This window comes from Lathyrus oleraceus, chromosome 1 (assembly GCF_024323335.1).
Source record: "Lathyrus oleraceus cultivar Zhongwan6 chromosome 1, CAAS_Psat_ZW6_1.0, whole genome shotgun sequence".
Lineage (NCBI taxonomy): Eukaryota > Viridiplantae > Streptophyta > Magnoliopsida > Fabales > Fabaceae > Lathyrus > Lathyrus oleraceus.
Window position 1 is genome coordinate 429502160 of NC_066579.1, and position 17260 is coordinate 429519419.

Here is a 17260-nt window from a genome sequence, read left to right on the forward strand (position 1 = left end):
AAAGGAAAGAATATGGTTGCTAAACACTGCTCAAACACACACACACTGGCTGAAGGAGACAAAAGAAACTGACTGAAACTGACTCGGCAGGATATCGCATCCTGGGCCTACTTAGTTGTCGCACCTCAAAAATGATGATAATGCGATCCCTCGCGATAGGACGCGGAAAAAAATGTTGTTCGAAACAGAGTCGCCACCGAACTTTATTCATTCCAATGAAGGAATAGGAAAATATCGAGAAAACCTTTGGAAATAAGAACAATGGTCATCGCAACCATATTAGGGTTCAGGAGTCGATTACGTAAGGGGAAGGTATTAGCACCCCTTACGTCCGTTGTACTCAACGGGAACCTCTTAGTCTGATTTTGCTATTTGACTGTTAATTGACTATTTATCTGCTTGCTTCGAGTGATTAGAATTGATGATAGATATGGATGAAGACCTCAGGATGGGGAAATGGGAGGTTTTTTATTAGTGTGCTCGCGAAGATACAACAATCTCCTGCCTACGTATCCTTATGGTGCAATAAGGAAATCAGAGCATTCGTAGTTCGGGCTACTACGAATATTTGGTGGGTTTTGTTTCGATGAACGACTGTGTAGGTCGGCGTTCTAACGGCTAAACGCTGGCTTGTCTACTCTCGGGGGAGGCTCTAGCACTGGTTTGTTGTGCGCATTAGAAAGGATTGACAGTGTTCTTTTTTGAAAGGGTTTTGGTCACGCGGGGGTGACAAGTTGAATTGATGTGTTTGGGTGTTTGAGTTTCGATCGCTCGGGGGCGAGAGATTAGGTTTGATTTGTTAAGGTGTTTTTGGAGAACGACGAAAGGTTGAGCAATGTGGTGTACACCAATCGTCCAATTCTTTCGAGGAATAACAAGGTGAACGCCTTCTATTCCTTTTTCGTTCGAATTATTTAGAAAGTTTGTTTGCGGATGTTGAATATGCACGGTAATGAAGCGTACGCCTCCTACTTGCTTATTCAAAGAATAATGAGGCGTGCGCCCCCTATTCCTTTATCCAAGTTTATTTAGCGTATTTTAGTCGGAAGTCGATAATTTGTGCAATATGGCGTACGCCAATTATTCAAATAATCGAGAGATGGTGAGGCGAACGCCTCCTATCTCTTATCACCCGAGGTTTAAATTGTAAAAGGTATGTTTAGATGTTTGTATGTGATTTGCGAAGCTAGTTTGAATTTTGGATTGGTAGGTTTTGATCGAAAGATGATTTGAGCAATGTGGCGTACGCCAAATATTCAAATAATCAAGGAATGGTGAGGCGTACGCCTCCCATTCTCTATTGAAGGTTTAAGTTGTTTATTTTGCGAAATTGGATTTGATATAAGAGGTGATTTGAATTTGTGTGATTATGGTTTTGAATTTGATGACGAAGATTCGAGCAATGTGGCGTACGCCAATTATTCGAATAAATGAAAGATAGTGAGGCGTACGCCTCCTATCCTTTATTATCGGAGATTTAAAATTATATTAATTTGGAAGAATGATTTAAATTGTTATGGTTTGGAAATAAATTGAGTTTAGAAATTATATTTGATTTTAAAAAGTGATTAAGGTTTTAATTTTGATTATGAAAATTCGAGCAATATGGCGTACGCCAATTGTTCGAATAATCGAAAGATAATGAGGCGCACGCCTCCTATCCTTAATTATCGGAGATTTAGAATCATATTAATCTGGAAGAATGATTTGAATGGTATAATTTGAAGTGATGGTTGAAGTTTAAAAATAATTTAAGTTTAGAAATTATATTTGATTTTGAAAAGTAATTTGAATTTGTGTTATATTTTGATTTTGAAAAGTGATTAAGGTTTTAATTTTGATTACGAAAATTCGAGCAATGTGGCGTACGCCAATTGTTCGAATAATCGAAAGATAGTGAGGCGTACGCCTCCTATCCTCTTATTATCTGGAATATAGAATTAAACAGATTTAATATTTGTAATTGATTTAGAAAATGTGATTTGAATATGATGGTTGGAATTTTAAAATGATTTGAATTTAGAAATTATATTTCATTTAATCGGATGACAAAAACTCGTGCAATATGGCGTACGCCAATTATTCGAGTAATTGAGAAATAGTGAAGCGTACGCTTCCTATCTCCTTTTCACCCCGAGTTATATGAAAATATCTTTTGGAAGTTATATTGGCTTAGAACTATGATTTGGATTTGAATTTATAAAAAATGGTGTTGAATCAAAATAATCACATTATTATAGGATAAATAGGATATTGAATGAATCAATTGCTAACATTACTAAATTGTATAGCATGATAACCAAACATGATTTATATTTATTTTACAAACTGTGACAAACCATATGTACCCACACTCCACCATGTATCAGCATGTTAACTATCCCTTTGCACACATATTAACTCAATTGAATTTTAAAACAAAAACAACTCCATTAAATGCGGCATATTCTATTTTTTCAATTGAAAACCAATTAATAAGGAAAATGATTTCTATAAAAACTTAAAGATTAATAGTCATTACACTTGGTGGATTCAACCGTTGCGATTTTGAATCAAATTGTATTTACTTTTAAAATTATCATCCCAATAGTTACATCCAAAACATTTCCTTCCATGAATACATTTTATTAAAATAAAATTCAAGTGAATTGGAATAAAACTAAACTTAAGAACAAAAAATCAACTCGGGATTTATTTAACTCTAATTTTTTCAAAAAAAATGCAAAGATAGTTTGTCAATAATATTGAAGCTTATTTTTTTTATGGCACTCAAACAACAACCAGTAGTAGTGACTCCTGCAAGTGATCCAGAACTTAAACTTTAAATCTAATGTTACTCTATCTTAAGCTGCCGATTCATTATAACCACAATATACAAATTGTTATCACAATACAACAGCAACATAAATCGTTACATATTAACATTGCAATCAATTCGGCATATGCAACGCATAATCAAAGCAACGCAGGGTCGAATCTCACCGAATCGGAACTAAATCAAACCAACAAATCTCATAAATTCGACAGCACAATGAAATTGAAGCAAAACATAATCCAACTCGAAATCATAGATGGCAAATGAAATTAAAGAGAAAAAATTAAGCAGCAAGTCATCCTTTTCTTACAGAACTCATTGACAGCACAATCAGCCATATTAATAACAACACAATTCAGCTCAGATTTGAACAATGAATTCGGCGGTCCTAAATATAAAATCATGAACCATTGACTGATAGCTTAACCACACAATTTCCTGTTTTTTCTACTTAAACTGTACAGAAACTAATTAACCCAAAAGTTGGAATAAGCCTGTCAAAAAAACTTCAAACTACGAATCATAACAACAGCCAGCAATTACTACACACAATACATCATTGGTTTAACTAAAAAAAATACAGAATGCTGTAAACAGGCAAAACTTTTGATGAGTTCAGATTATTACCAACATAAATGACGATAACCAACCGCTGCTTTTGAGGTATGACGGAATTTGAACCGAAAATGGGTCGGTTTGAAAGCAGGACCAAAAGAGTACCCCTCGTTTACATCCGAACAGCAGATTTTGTTGTTTTTCTGTCAGCGGCTTGCTCGAACTTCCTGCTAATCTTTTAAATCGACTTCGGCATCCAAAAGCTTCCTTAGTCAGATTTACCGCTACCGATACCGATTTCAAAACCCCACTTCAGTAGTCTTGACTCCAGATTGTGACGGCGAGGGTTTTGTGGATTGCGGAGGGAGAGAACAATGGTGGAGATAATGACGATGAGGGTTTCGGATGGTGGTGGCCGGAATCGAGTGAGGTTTGAGGGACGGTGAGGCGAGTTTTGAAGATGAAATGAACGACGGCTGTAGGGTTTCGCGATTGTTCGTCGGAAAGGAGAAGAGGAGTTGTTGTGAGATTGAAGGGTGGCTGTGGCTTCGTGGAGAATATGAAGAGCGATGGTTGAGAGAATATGGCGTTTCCGGCGGTGATTTTCAGTGAGGGTTTCGGGGATGAGAGGGATTTGAGAGTTAGACTGAAGAGGAAAGGATTTTAGCGTGAGATGTGAAGGTGAGCGAGATGATGAAGGGCGATTGAGGGTTTTTGGAGAGTGAAGAGATTTTTGTGATTGTCTGAGAGATTGTCAGTGAGGAGTGAATGGTGAGAGAGGTTATATGATAGCTGTTATTAATAATGAGAGAGTGATGTGAAGAGAATGAGGGTAACGTGTGAGTGTGGAGAGAGAGATGATGGAGAGTGATTTTGGGAGTGGGCTCTAGGTAGCAGGGAAAGAGAGTCTATGTATGTGAGTGGAGAGAAAACGTGTGATGAGGGAAGAAAAAGATATATTTTTGATATCCTTTTGTGGGTTGTCAAAGAATCCAATGCTAAAACTTTTTATTTATTTATTTTAATATCCTCATTATTCTTTTAAGGACATAAAAACATTAATAAAAAAAACTAATTGACATTTGATTTAAATAAATTCTACCTATTTTAATTAACTAACTAATATTTAATGTACACTAACTAATATTTAATTTTAAACACATTCTAATTTATTTTAATTAAATATCTAAAAAAATATCGACCCATTAAAATAGAAATCGAGTACAAATTTATTCGAAAAATTGAACCGGTCATACTAAAATTGTCAAGACAAAATATACTTATAAAAAAAATATAGTCTTTCCTCAAATTTTAACGATTCAACCGATTTTTTCTGTATTCTCAAATAAATTCATTCTGACTGACATTTTAGGTGTTTATCCATGATGTAATGTATGTAATGCTATGCATATGATGCTAAATTAAAAAATGAAATTAATTCTACAAAAATTTAAATATGCCCGGACAAAATTGGGGTATGACAGCTGCCCCTATTTAATTAACTTGAATTAGAAGGTAAGAATGACGGCAGTCTTCATACATTCGTGGTGGAAGGTAATTAAATACGAAAAAAAACCCAAATTTTGTCCTTTGAAATGCAATGGAGAAATGCAGAAAGAAAATGCAATGGATTCTAACAGCACCAAGGTAATAGGGGTAGAATGCTAAATCAATGTCAACCCTCGAGTCGACATTCAAGTCTTGCAAAGGTCATTCCTGATGTGAGAGCGGTAACCGAACGGGTTCTCTGGCACCAAAAGGATGACAGTGGAATTAATTGCTATCTCCAAAAGGATGACAATAATTCACTATGATTTCCAAGATTGTCATCACCAAAAGGATGATGGATAAACTGAGCTTCAAAAGTAATCATCCCTAAAAGGATGATGGTTACAGTGGCTACAACAAAGATCTCCACCACCAAAAGGATGATGGTAGGATTAACAACAAATCTTGCTATCACCAAAAGGATGAAAGCTATACACAATCCAAAGATTCCCATCACCAAAAGGATGACGTCCGTCACCAAAAGGATGATGGTTATTCTGATAAAGTTTCTATTAACAGAGAGTATAATATCAAGGCTATCACCAAAAGGATGATAGTTGACTCATCAACTTCAGAAATCATCTGTTACCAAAAGGATAAATGTAAGATCCCACAACAAAACTTGTTATCACCAAAAGGATGATAATAAGTCAAATAACTTCAATGATCACCATCACCAAAAGGATGAAGGTAAGATATAAGGTAAAACTTGTTACCACCAAAAGGATGATAATAAGTCACACAACTCAAAGGATCCCCATCACCAAAAGGATGATAGTAAGATCAAAACAAAACCTTGTTATCACCAAAAGGATGATAATCACCATCACCAAAAGGATGAAGGTATAATTAAAAGATAAAACCTGTTACCACCAAAAGGATGATAATAAGCACACACGCAATTGATCACCATCACCAAAAGGATGAAGGTAGGATTAAACAACAAAACTTGTTACCACCAAAAGGATGATAATAAGTCGATAACTTTTATTGGTCACCGTCACCAAAAGGATGAAGGTAGGATTGCACAACAAAACTTGTTATCACCAAAAAGATGATAATAAGTTGACAGTCACCCTCACCAAAAGGATGAAGGTACTACAATCAACATAACTCGTTATCACCAAAAGGATGACAATGAATCAACAATCACCATCACCAAAAGGATGAAGGTGAGATCATAACTTCGAAACTTGTTACCACCAAAAGGATGATAGTAAGTTATAATAACTTCAAATATTGCTGACACCAAAAGGATGACAGTGGGGTTGGACTTTCCAAATGACACAATCACCAAAAGGATGATAGCTTAAGCCAAACTCCATAATCTTTATCACCAAACGGATGATATTTAGGTTGAACTAGACGTCATCACCAAAAGGATGATAGTTGAACCAAAATGACAAGGATCCTTGTCACCATAAGGATCGCTGACACCAAAAGGATGACGGTAGACTGTAATAATTGCAGAGGTCGCCATTCACCAAAAGGATGAAGGTTAGGTGCAAAACTTCAGGGATCGCCGACACCAAAAGGATGGCAGTAAGACCACAAATGTCAAGGATTTACCATTACCAAAAGGATAACGGTGATCGTAAACAGGGTGATGATTAATATTATTCCTCAATGAACTTTCACCAAAAGGATGATAGTGAGAAAAATATTTGGAAAAATAAGGCTACTGTCAAAGTTCAGTAAACTTGATTTGCTGGGTAGTGTTGGAACGTTGTTGGGTAAGATTTGCTCGGGGTATTAACAACAAAAGGTTGCAAAACCAATATTCTCTGGGGAGATGTAGTTTCTGTCAACAAAAGGTTACAGGAAACGACTCATTGAGGGACGCTCAACGCGAAACAAGGTAAGTGTTTGGAGAAACAATGTTTGACTTAGCTAAGGATAATGTCTCATCAACAAAAGGTTGAAGGAGGTAACCCAATGGGGAACGCCCAAAAGTAGGGTAGGAACTCACTCAAAGAAAATGACAGCGACTTGACTGAGGATTGGCCTGGATGCCTACGACTAAACCTTGGATTTTGATTTGTGCTATATGCACGAATGATATGTATGCGTTATGTATGATGTTATGCATGTTTGAATGCAAAGAATGATTGGTTTATTTGGGATTGGCCCCCCTTCTCAAAGGCAATGTATTTTCTGGAAACTAGTGTTGGTTGTATTTGTTTTTGTGAGAATGCCAGCAAGGTGGGCTTTGGTTTTTTTTTTTTTGGTAATTATCGTTGTGGATTGAGCTATTGACTGGTGGAAGGATCTGACTTCCCGACACTCGGTAGTTGATGATGTGATGAACACGCAATAGATGTGGATACTCTTGGTGCCCCAAGTTTGATCTCTTGCTGATATGTTGTATATTTGTCTTTGAGAAGATCTCGATTTCTTCTTCTGAAGTGTTTGGCCAACCTGTGATTGAGCATAGCGACGTGATCAACGCATGATGATTGTGCTTTTGACGTGCTGCAAGGTTTCTTGTCAAGATGTGATATTGTACTGGTATGAACTTTTGATATTTTGGTGATGAATTCAAGCAGTCACTAATGTCTGATGCAGTCTGCTTGATTGATTTGAAGATATGAAGGGAATTTGCCCCTTGCAACTTGTCTTGTCCCTGACTAGCCTTTGAGGGACTTGTCCTAGACGGACTGTGTATTGAAGTGTTTTTCCTCCCTGATCAACCGATGCTTGGAGATTTGCCTTATACTGACTACCTCTTCAGTCAACATAATCAAACGGATGCCATGCCCCTGATTTATGAGATGGGCTTGATTCGTGTCAGCACCAACGATGAAGTACCTCTTGAATTGCCCCTTGTTGGAATTTACTCGATGTCAAGTACTGACTGACAATTAAGAATTGTTATTCAGGAAATGGTGATTTTAATGCAACAGTTATGCAAGTTTTGAAAAACAATCATTCATTTGGAGTGTTGTGGTAGTGTGTGGCGAGTGGATCATGTGTCCAAACGCGGTGCTGATTCAGCTAGTGTGTGAGTGATATAGTGAGAAGAGAATATTAGCAAATATTTAGGAGTCAGTTTACTCAACCTTGCTATAGTATGCTTTCTGAACAAACCTTACTTCAATTAGGTCTTTTGAAGGTTGTAACGTGGCTTGGTTCATGGTTATTGAAACAAAAGGACATAAGGCTCAAAGTCTATTTTAACCCACCCCTTCTTCATGATGATCTCCAATCTTACGTTTAGTTAATTCACACACATTCGTCTTTTGCAGGTGTAAGGATAAAGATGGTGATTCAAGGTCTCTTGGAATGGCAGCCACCTTATTTCATTTTTTGAATGTCGGTGACCCTTTGATTTTGGTATGGTGGTCACTGAATTTTGTTTTGTTAGAGACTTTCATTATCTCTTTCGATTTTTGTTTTGATCCCTAATTTTGCATGGACCGCTTTATTTGAAGCTTTAATCCATCGGGATTACCCGTGTTTTTGCCTAAGTCTTCTTTCAGGGTGTTGGACTTAGCGGGTTTATTTATTTTTTTTTTGAAATTGCGACTGCCAAGTCATTGGTCATTGAAGAACAACCGACATAAAATTTGGATTTGTATGGTTCCTTCGACACTTCAAGATGTGTGCGAAGAATGTCCTATGGTTGATCCTTGTACGAGATATTTCATCTTGTAATTTGAATGTGTAGTCAGATTAACTACCCTGCCCCAGGTTCAGCGTAAGGGTTTGTAGATCCGAAAGAAACTCCTACTTCTAGGCTCGAAGTGGTTGACTAGGGATTAACTCCTTATCTCTCCAGTGTTTGGGGATTTGAAACAATGCCTGTACATCATTAGTAGGATTTTATCCGAAAGCATACAGTCAACAATTATGGGTATTTTGTTTTCGTCATCCTCCTTCCAACATTTACTAACAATAGTGCGATAAAGGAGGTGAAGTGGAAAAGTATGTGTTTGTGCTTTTGCAAATGTGATAGATGAGTGAATATGAAAGATTGATTCAAAGCATGCATAATCATCCCATTAATAAGACCAAATACAAATAACAATGTTTAAAGCATACAGTACTTAAATAGACAAGAACAAATTATAAAAGTGCGAAATGGTAAAAATGGCATAATGATTGCCTTCATTCAATGAAACGGGACTTCCTTTCCTGATTCACTATCGAGTTGGCTTCATCAGGAACTACTCTGCTTGTTCAGGTTGGTGAGAAGCTTTATCTTCGAGCTTCACTCGACTCTGCATGCACTGGCATGGGATTTGTTGCAACATTTGGCCTAACTGGTGTGAAAGTAACTGCCTTACTGTCAATCAGGTCTTGGACTTTGTGTTTTAAAGCCTTACAATTCTCCACTGTGTGTCCTGGGGCACCCATGTGATACTCGCAGTGAGCATTGGCGTCATAGCCTGATGGGTAGGGTGGAGTCGCAGGTGTTAGCTCCTTCAAAACGATGGATCCATCCTTTAGTAGGTAGGGAAGGATCTTGCTGTATGGTACTGGCAAAGGATCGAAATGTCTTTCTGGCCTCCTTGCCCTCTGTTGGTTAGGTTGACGTTGTGGTGGAGCACGTTGTTGTTGATTCTGATGTTGTTGCTGATAAGCTGGCTTTTGATAAGGCTGCTGATATTGTTGCTGATAGGGTTGCTGATATGGTGGTTGATATGGTGTCGGGATGACAGAGGCAACCTGATGATAAGGCATAGGAGCATATGGACGTGCCATATATCCTCCTCCTTCCATTATGGCATTAGTCTGCCCTTCTGGCTTCTTTGGGAGATTAGGATATGGTTTCTTCATCCCACCTGAAGCACTGGCGGCGTAAGGTAGCTTTCCTTTTCTGATCTGACTTTCAATTCGTTCTCCCACAGAGACAACCTCAGCAAAAGTCGGGAAGCTGGAGCCCACCATCTTTTCCATGTATTGGGTATGCAGAGTTCCCATAAACATATCAATTAGCTCCTTGTCAAGAAGAGGAGGTTGGACACGAGCTGCTAGCTCTCTCCACCGCTGGGCGTACTCCTTGAATGACTCATTGTTATGTTGAGTCATGTCTTGCAGCTGTGTGCGATTGGGTGCTAGATCAGTATTGTACTGGTAATGCCTAAGGAAGGCTTCAGCGAGATCTCTCCAAGATTGGACCTGACCTCTCTCTAGCTGCATATACCACTCCAAAGATGCCCCACTGAGACTATCTTGGAAGTAATGAATCAAGAGTTGATCATTACCGATGTGGGCAGCCATCTTGCGGCAGTAAGCTCTGAGGTGAGTCCTCGGGCAACTAATCCCTTTGTACTTGTCAAAGTCCGGGACTTTGAATTTTTGCGGAATCACCAAGCCTGGTACCAAGCACATGTCGACAGCGTCCAAACCGGGAGTAGTGTGAACCTCCAAGGACTTGAATTTCTCTTCCAGAGCATGGAGTCTCTCAACAGCTGGGTCCGGGAGATCTATAACAGCAGGTTTGGTTGGTTGTGGCATGAAGAAGGCGTCATATGGATCTTCATCACCTATCACAGATCCGTGTTGAGCAGATACAGTAGAATGCTCGTGGGGTTTTATATTGTCCATTGGGATCGGAATAGGGGTCGGTCCTCCTCTAGGCTGGGCAAGATTACCATTAAGGTCAGTCTCTCCAGGGATGCTAAGCGATGGTGATCCAAATTGAGCAGCAATTCTTCTGGCTTCGGCGTTAGTCTCGGCATCCTTCTCCTTCTGGGCTAAGAGCAACATGGTCTCAAGTAAATGATCCATCTTAGCCTGTATGGAGTCAATGTCTGTCCTCATCAAAACTTGGTTGGCTTCAAGCTGTTCGAGTGTCATCTTGTAGTTGCGGCGTGTCTCGTACCGGTGTCGAGTAGTCAGTGTTTACTGGTCAAAGGGTAGAATATGGTGTAAGTTTTTTGTCTCTGGAAGATGATATGCAATGCATGTTTATGATATGCAAATGCATGAAATTATGTCATGTTTTTCGCGAAGGAATACAAATACTCAAGATTATTCATACGCCAGGTACATCAGGATAAAGGAAGAAGTCCGAGCTTCTCTGATTACTAGAAATTCCCCAAAGGTAGGTTCTAAAGTTATGTTTTCAAGGAAGGAACTTAGACTCACGGATCAGGTTCAAAACTTCCTCGCAGTGGTGGGCTAGCCACATTGTGATGGGAGTTCTGAAATGATCTAATCTAAGTGGGATTCTCGTATTGTTCGAACAGGGTGTAGACCCTTCGGTTCAATACTACATAATCGCCAATCATGAAAACAAAACTTGAGTTTAAGGCGAGGTTCCTAGAGTCACGGATCATATTTAGAACCTCCCCACAATAATGGGCTAGCCATATTGTGATGGAAACTCCAAACAGATCTACTCTAGGTGGAGTCTTCGTATTGTCCCATTGAGGTGTACACCCCTCGGTTCAATACTACACAACTCCGGGTTCTAAGTTTTTCTCGAAGCTCGGGTATGAAGCTTATCTCACAGTAAACATCAAACTCCATATCAAAGTATCAACACATTACATACAACACAAGTAATCAGAATAAAATACATAGAGATAAACATGGAAAGAAAGAATATCTTCCAACAGTTATAGCAAAATCAGACTAAGTTAGGCTAGACTCTCTCTTGCTTGGAGCAGGGTCCCCAGCAGAGTCGCCAGTCTGTCGCACCTCAAAAATGATGATAATGCGATCCCTCGCGATAGGACGCGGAAAAAAATGTTGTTCGAAACAGAGTCGCCACCGAACTTTATTCATTCCAATGAAGGAATAGGAAAATATCGAGAAAACCTTTGGAAATAAGAACAATGGTCATCGCAACCATATTAGGGTTCAGGAGTCGATTACGTAAGGGGAAGGTATTAGCACCCCTTACGTCCGTTGTACTCAACGGGAACCTCTTAGTCTGATTTTGCTATTTGACTGTTAATTGACTATTTATCTGCTTGCTTCGAGTGATTAGAATTGATGATAGATATGGATGAAGACCTCAGGATGGGGAAATGGGAGGTTTTTTATTAGTGTGCTCGCGAAGATACAACAATCTCCTGCCTACGTATCCTTATGGTGCAATAAGGAAATCAGAGCATTCGTAGTTCGGGCTACTACGAATATTTGGTGGGTTTTGTTTCGATGAACGACTGTGTAGGTCGGCGTTCTAACGGCTAAACGCTGGCTTGTCTACTCTCGGGGGAGGCTCTAGCACTGGTTTGTTGTGCGCATTAGAAAGGATTGACAGTGTTCTTTTTTGAAAGGGTTTTGGTCACGCGGGGGTGACAAGTTGAATTGATGTGTTTGGGTGTTTGAGTTTCGATCGCTCGGGGGCGAGAGATTAGGTTTGATTTGTTAAGGTGTTTTTGGAGAACGACGAAAGGTTGAGCAATGTGGTGTACACCAATCGTCCAATTCTTTCGAGGAATAACAAGGTGAACGCCTTCTATTCCTTTTTCGTTCGAATTATTTAGAAAGTTTGTTTGCGGATGTTGAATATGCACGGTAATGAAGCGTACGCCTCCTACTTGCTTATTCAAAGAATAATGAGGCGTGCGCCCCCTATTCCTTTATCCAAGTTTATTTAGCGTATTTTAGTCGGAAGTCGATAATTTGTGCAATATGGCGTACGCCAATTATTCAAATAATCGAGAGATGGTGAGGCGAACGCCTCCTATCTCTTATCACCCGAGGTTTAAATTGTAAAAGGTATGTTTAGATGTTTGTATGTGATTTGCGAAGCTAGTTTGAATTTTGGATTGGTAGGTTTTGATCGAAAGATGATTTGAGCAATGTGGCGTACGCCAAATATTCAAATAATCAAGGAATGGTGAGGCGTACGCCTCCCATTCTCTATTGAAGGTTTAAGTTGTTTATTTTGCGAAATTGGATTTGATATAAGAGGTGATTTGAATTTGTGTGATTATGGTTTTGAATTTGATGACGAAGATTCGAGCAATGTGGCGTACGCCAATTATTCGAATAAATGAAAGATAGTGAGGCGTACGCCTCCTATCCTTTATTATCGGAGATTTAAAATTATATTAATTTGGAAGAATGATTTAAATTGTTATGGTTTGGAAATAAATTGAGTTTAGAAATTATATTTGATTTTAAAAAGTGATTAAGGTTTTAATTTTGATTATGAAAATTCGAGCAATATGGCGTACGCCAATTGTTCGAATAATCGAAAGATAATGAGGCGCACGCCTCCTATCCTTAATTATCGGAGATTTAGAATCATATTAATCTGGAAGAATGATTTGAATGGTATAATTTGAAGTGATGGTTGAAGTTTAAAAATAATTTAAGTTTAGAAATTATATTTGATTTTGAAAAGTAATTTGAATTTGTGTTATATTTTGATTTTGAAAAGTGATTAAGGTTTTAATTTTGATTACGAAAATTCGAGCAATGTGGCGTACGCCAATTGTTCGAATAATCGAAAGATAGTGAGGCGTACGCCTCCTATCCTCTTATTATCTGGAATATAGAATTAAACAGATTTAATATTTGTAATTGATTTAGAAAATGTGATTTGAATATGATGGTTGGAATTTTAAAATGATTTGAATTTAGAAATTATATTTCATTTAATCGGATGACAAAAACTCGTGCAATATGGCGTACGCCAATTATTCGAGTAATTGAGAAATAGTGAAGCGTACGCTTCCTATCTCCTTTTCACCCCGAGTTATATGAAAATATCTTTTGGAAGTTATATTGGCTTAGAACTATGATTTGGATTTGAATTTATAAAAAATGGTGTTGGATCAAAATAATCACATTATTATAGGATAAATAGGATATTGAATGAATCAATTGCTAACATTACTAAATTGTATAGCATGATAACCAAACATGATTTATATTTATTTTACAAACTGTGACAAACCATATGTACCCACACTCCACCATGTATCAGCATGTTAACTATCCCTTTGCACACATATTAACTCAATTGAATTTTAAAACAAAAACAACTCCATTAAATGCGGCATATTCTATTTTTTCAATTGAAAACCAATTAATAAGGAAAATGATTTCTATAAAAACTTAAAGATTAATAGTCATTACACTTGGTGGATTCAACCGTTGCGATTTTGAATCAAATTGTATTTACTTTTAAAATTATCATCCCAATAGTTACATCCAAAACATTTCCTTCCATGAATACATTTTATTAAAATAAAATTCAAGTGAATTGGAATAAAACTAAACTTAAGAACAAAAAATCAACTCGGGATTTATTTAACTCTAATTTTTTCAAAAAAAATGCAAAGATAGTTTGTCAATAATATTGAAGCTTATTTTTTTTATGGCACTCAAACAACAACCAGTAGTAGTGACTCCTGCAAGTGATCCAGAACTTAAACTTTAAATCTAATGTTACTCTATCTTAAGCTGCCGATTCATTATAACCACAATATACAAATTGTTATCACAATACAACAGCAACATAAATCGTTACATATTAACATTGCAATCAATTCGGCATATGCAACGCATAATCAAAGCAACGCAGGGTCGAATCTCACCGAATCGGAACTAAATCAAACCAACAAATCTCATAAATTCGACAGCACAATGAAATTGAAGCAAAACATAATCCAACTCGAAATCATAGATGGCAAATGAAATTAAAGAGAAAAAATTAAGCAGCAAGTCATCCTTTTCTTACAGAACTCATTGACAGCACAATCAGCCATATTAATAACAACACAATTCAGCTCAGATTTGAACAATGAATTCGGCGGTCCTAAATATAAAATCATGAACCATTGACTGATAGCTTAACCACACAATTTCCTGTTTTTTCTACTTAAACTGTACAGAAACTAATTAACCCAAAAGTTGGAATAAGCCTGTCAAAAAAACTTCAAACTACGAATCATAACAACAGCCAGCAATTACTACACACAATACATCATTGGTTTAACTAAAAAAAAATACAGAATGCTGTAAACAGGCAAAACTTTTGATGAGTTCAGATTATTACCAACATAAATGACGATAACCAACCGCTGCTTTTGAGGTATGACGGAATTTGAACCGAAAATGGGTCGGTTTGAAAGCAGGACCAAAAGAGTACCCCTCGTTTACATCCGAACAGCAGATTTTGTTGTTTTTCTGTCAGCGGCTTGCTCGAACTTCCTGCTAATCTTTTAAATCGACTTCGGCATCCAAAAGCTTCCTTAGTCAGATTTACCGCTACCGATACCGATTTCAAAACCCCACTTCAGTAGTCTTGACTCCAAATTGTGACGGCGAGGGTTTTGTGGATTGCGGAGGGAGAGAACAATGGTGGAGATAATGACGATGAGGGTTTCGGATGGTGGTGGCCGGAATCGAGTGAGGTTTGAGGGACGGTGAGGCGAGTTTTGAAGATGAAATGAACGACGGCTGTAGGGTTTCGCGATTGTTCGTCGGAAAGGAGAAGAGGAGTTGTTGTGAGATTGAAGGGTGGCCGTGGCTTCGTGGAGAATATGAAGAGCGATGGTTGAGAGAATATGGCGTTTCCGGCGGTGATTTTCAGTGAGGGTTTCGGGGATGAGAGGGATTTGAGAGTTAGACTGAAGAGGAAAGGATTTTAGCGTGAGATGTGAAGGTGAGCGAGATGATGAAGGGCGATTGAGGGTTTTTGGAGAGTGAAGAGATTTTTTGTGATTGTCTGAGAGATTGTCAGTGAGGAGTGAATGGTGAGAGAGGTTATATGATAGCTGTTATTAATAATGAGAGAGTGATGTGAAGAGAATGAGGGTAACGTGTGAGTGTGGAGAGAGAGATGATGGAGAGTGATTTTGGGAGTGGGCTCTAGGTAGCAGGGAAAGAGAGTCTATGTATGTGAGTGGAGAGAAAACGTGTGATGAGGGAAGAAAAAGATATATTTTTGATATCCTTTTGTGGGTTGTCAAAGAATCCAATGCTAAAACTTTTTATTTATTTATTTTAATATCCTCATTATTCTTTTAAGGACATAAAAACATTAATAAAAAAAACTAATTGACATTTGATTTAAATAAATTCTACCTATTTTAATTAACTAACTAATATTTAATGTACACTAACTAATATTTAATTTTAAACACATTCTAATTTATTTTAATTAAATATCTAAAAAAATATCGACCCATTAAAATAGAAATCGAGTACAAATTTATTCGAAAAATTGAACCGGTCATACTAAAATTGTCAAGACAAAATATACTTATAAAAAAAATATAGTCTTTCCTCAAATTTTAACGATTCAACCGATTTTTTCTGTATTCTCAAATAAATTCATTCTGACTGACATTTTAGGTGTTTATCCATGATGTAATGTATGTAATGCTATGCATATGATGCTAAATTAAAAAATGAAATTAATTCTACAAAAATTTAAATATGCCCGGACAAAATTGGGGTATGACATTAGTCTATCAGGCGTAGACATCAGAGTCGAAGTAGTTCGGACTGGGGAAACGACACATGCTCGCTAGGATGTCGCATCCTATGCATACGTATCTTCTCGGACGAGAGAAGAATCAGAGCATTCGTAGCTCGGCTAACACGCACACAAGCAAACAAAACACAAGCAAACATGGAGCCCGACTGCCAATCACTGGACTTATGTCAGCATCCGAACCTAAAACACACACAAAGAGGCAAACATGGAGCCCAAATGTCAATCACTGGACTTACATTGACATCCGAACCTAAACACACACAACAGATAGATAGGGAGTTGGGGACTCAGCCTATAACTGTCAAACAAAACACAAAAAGAAAAGAAAGGCGCCCGGAGAGATCAGCTCAATCTCCTGCCTACATACTTCATCTGGTGTGAAGATCAGGGCGATGTAGTTCCCCTACGCAGGGACAAGGATCTAGCCTAACCAGATAACAGAGGGAGACACAACACTAGGGAGACTACGACTCGAGCCTAGATGTTGTCATGCAAAGTCAACCCTAAGTTAAGGTTTCTAGCTAAATGGCACAAGGGCCAACCTATCCTAGACAAGGCTTGCACAGGAAGCAAGGGTCTCGATTGCAACTAGGGCAAGAGAAAGGGGAGATCTCAATCACAGCAAGGGTGAGAGGAAAGAGAATCAGTGTTAGTGGTTAGTCAAACTCGGCAAGACATCGCGTCTCGTGCCTACGTATCTCACCTGAACGTGAGAATCAGAGTTGCCGTAGTTCGGCTACGGAGGGACAAAGGACCTCGATTGCAACTAGGGCAAGAGAAAGGGAAAGTCTCGATCGCAACGAGGGTGAGAGAAAGGATCGCAACGAGGGCGAAAACAAGCACGGATTAGCTGTTAGTCAAAACTCGACAAGACATCGCATCTCGTGCCTACGTATCTCATCTGGACATGAGAATCAGAGTTGCCGTAG

At 38.1% G+C, this 17260-nt stretch overlaps 1 long non-coding RNA gene across 1 annotated transcript; it reads left to right on the forward strand.

The window, feature by feature from the left end:
• Positions 1-2760: 2760 nt before the first annotated feature.
• Positions 2761-15700, forward strand: LOC127079648 (uncharacterized). The gene is made up of 2 exons (XR_007787943.1): positions 2761-4051; positions 15495-15700. It is a non-coding gene; the product is annotated as an uncharacterized LOC127079648 (long non-coding RNA).
• The last annotated feature ends 1560 nt before the right edge of the window (positions 15701-17260 follow it).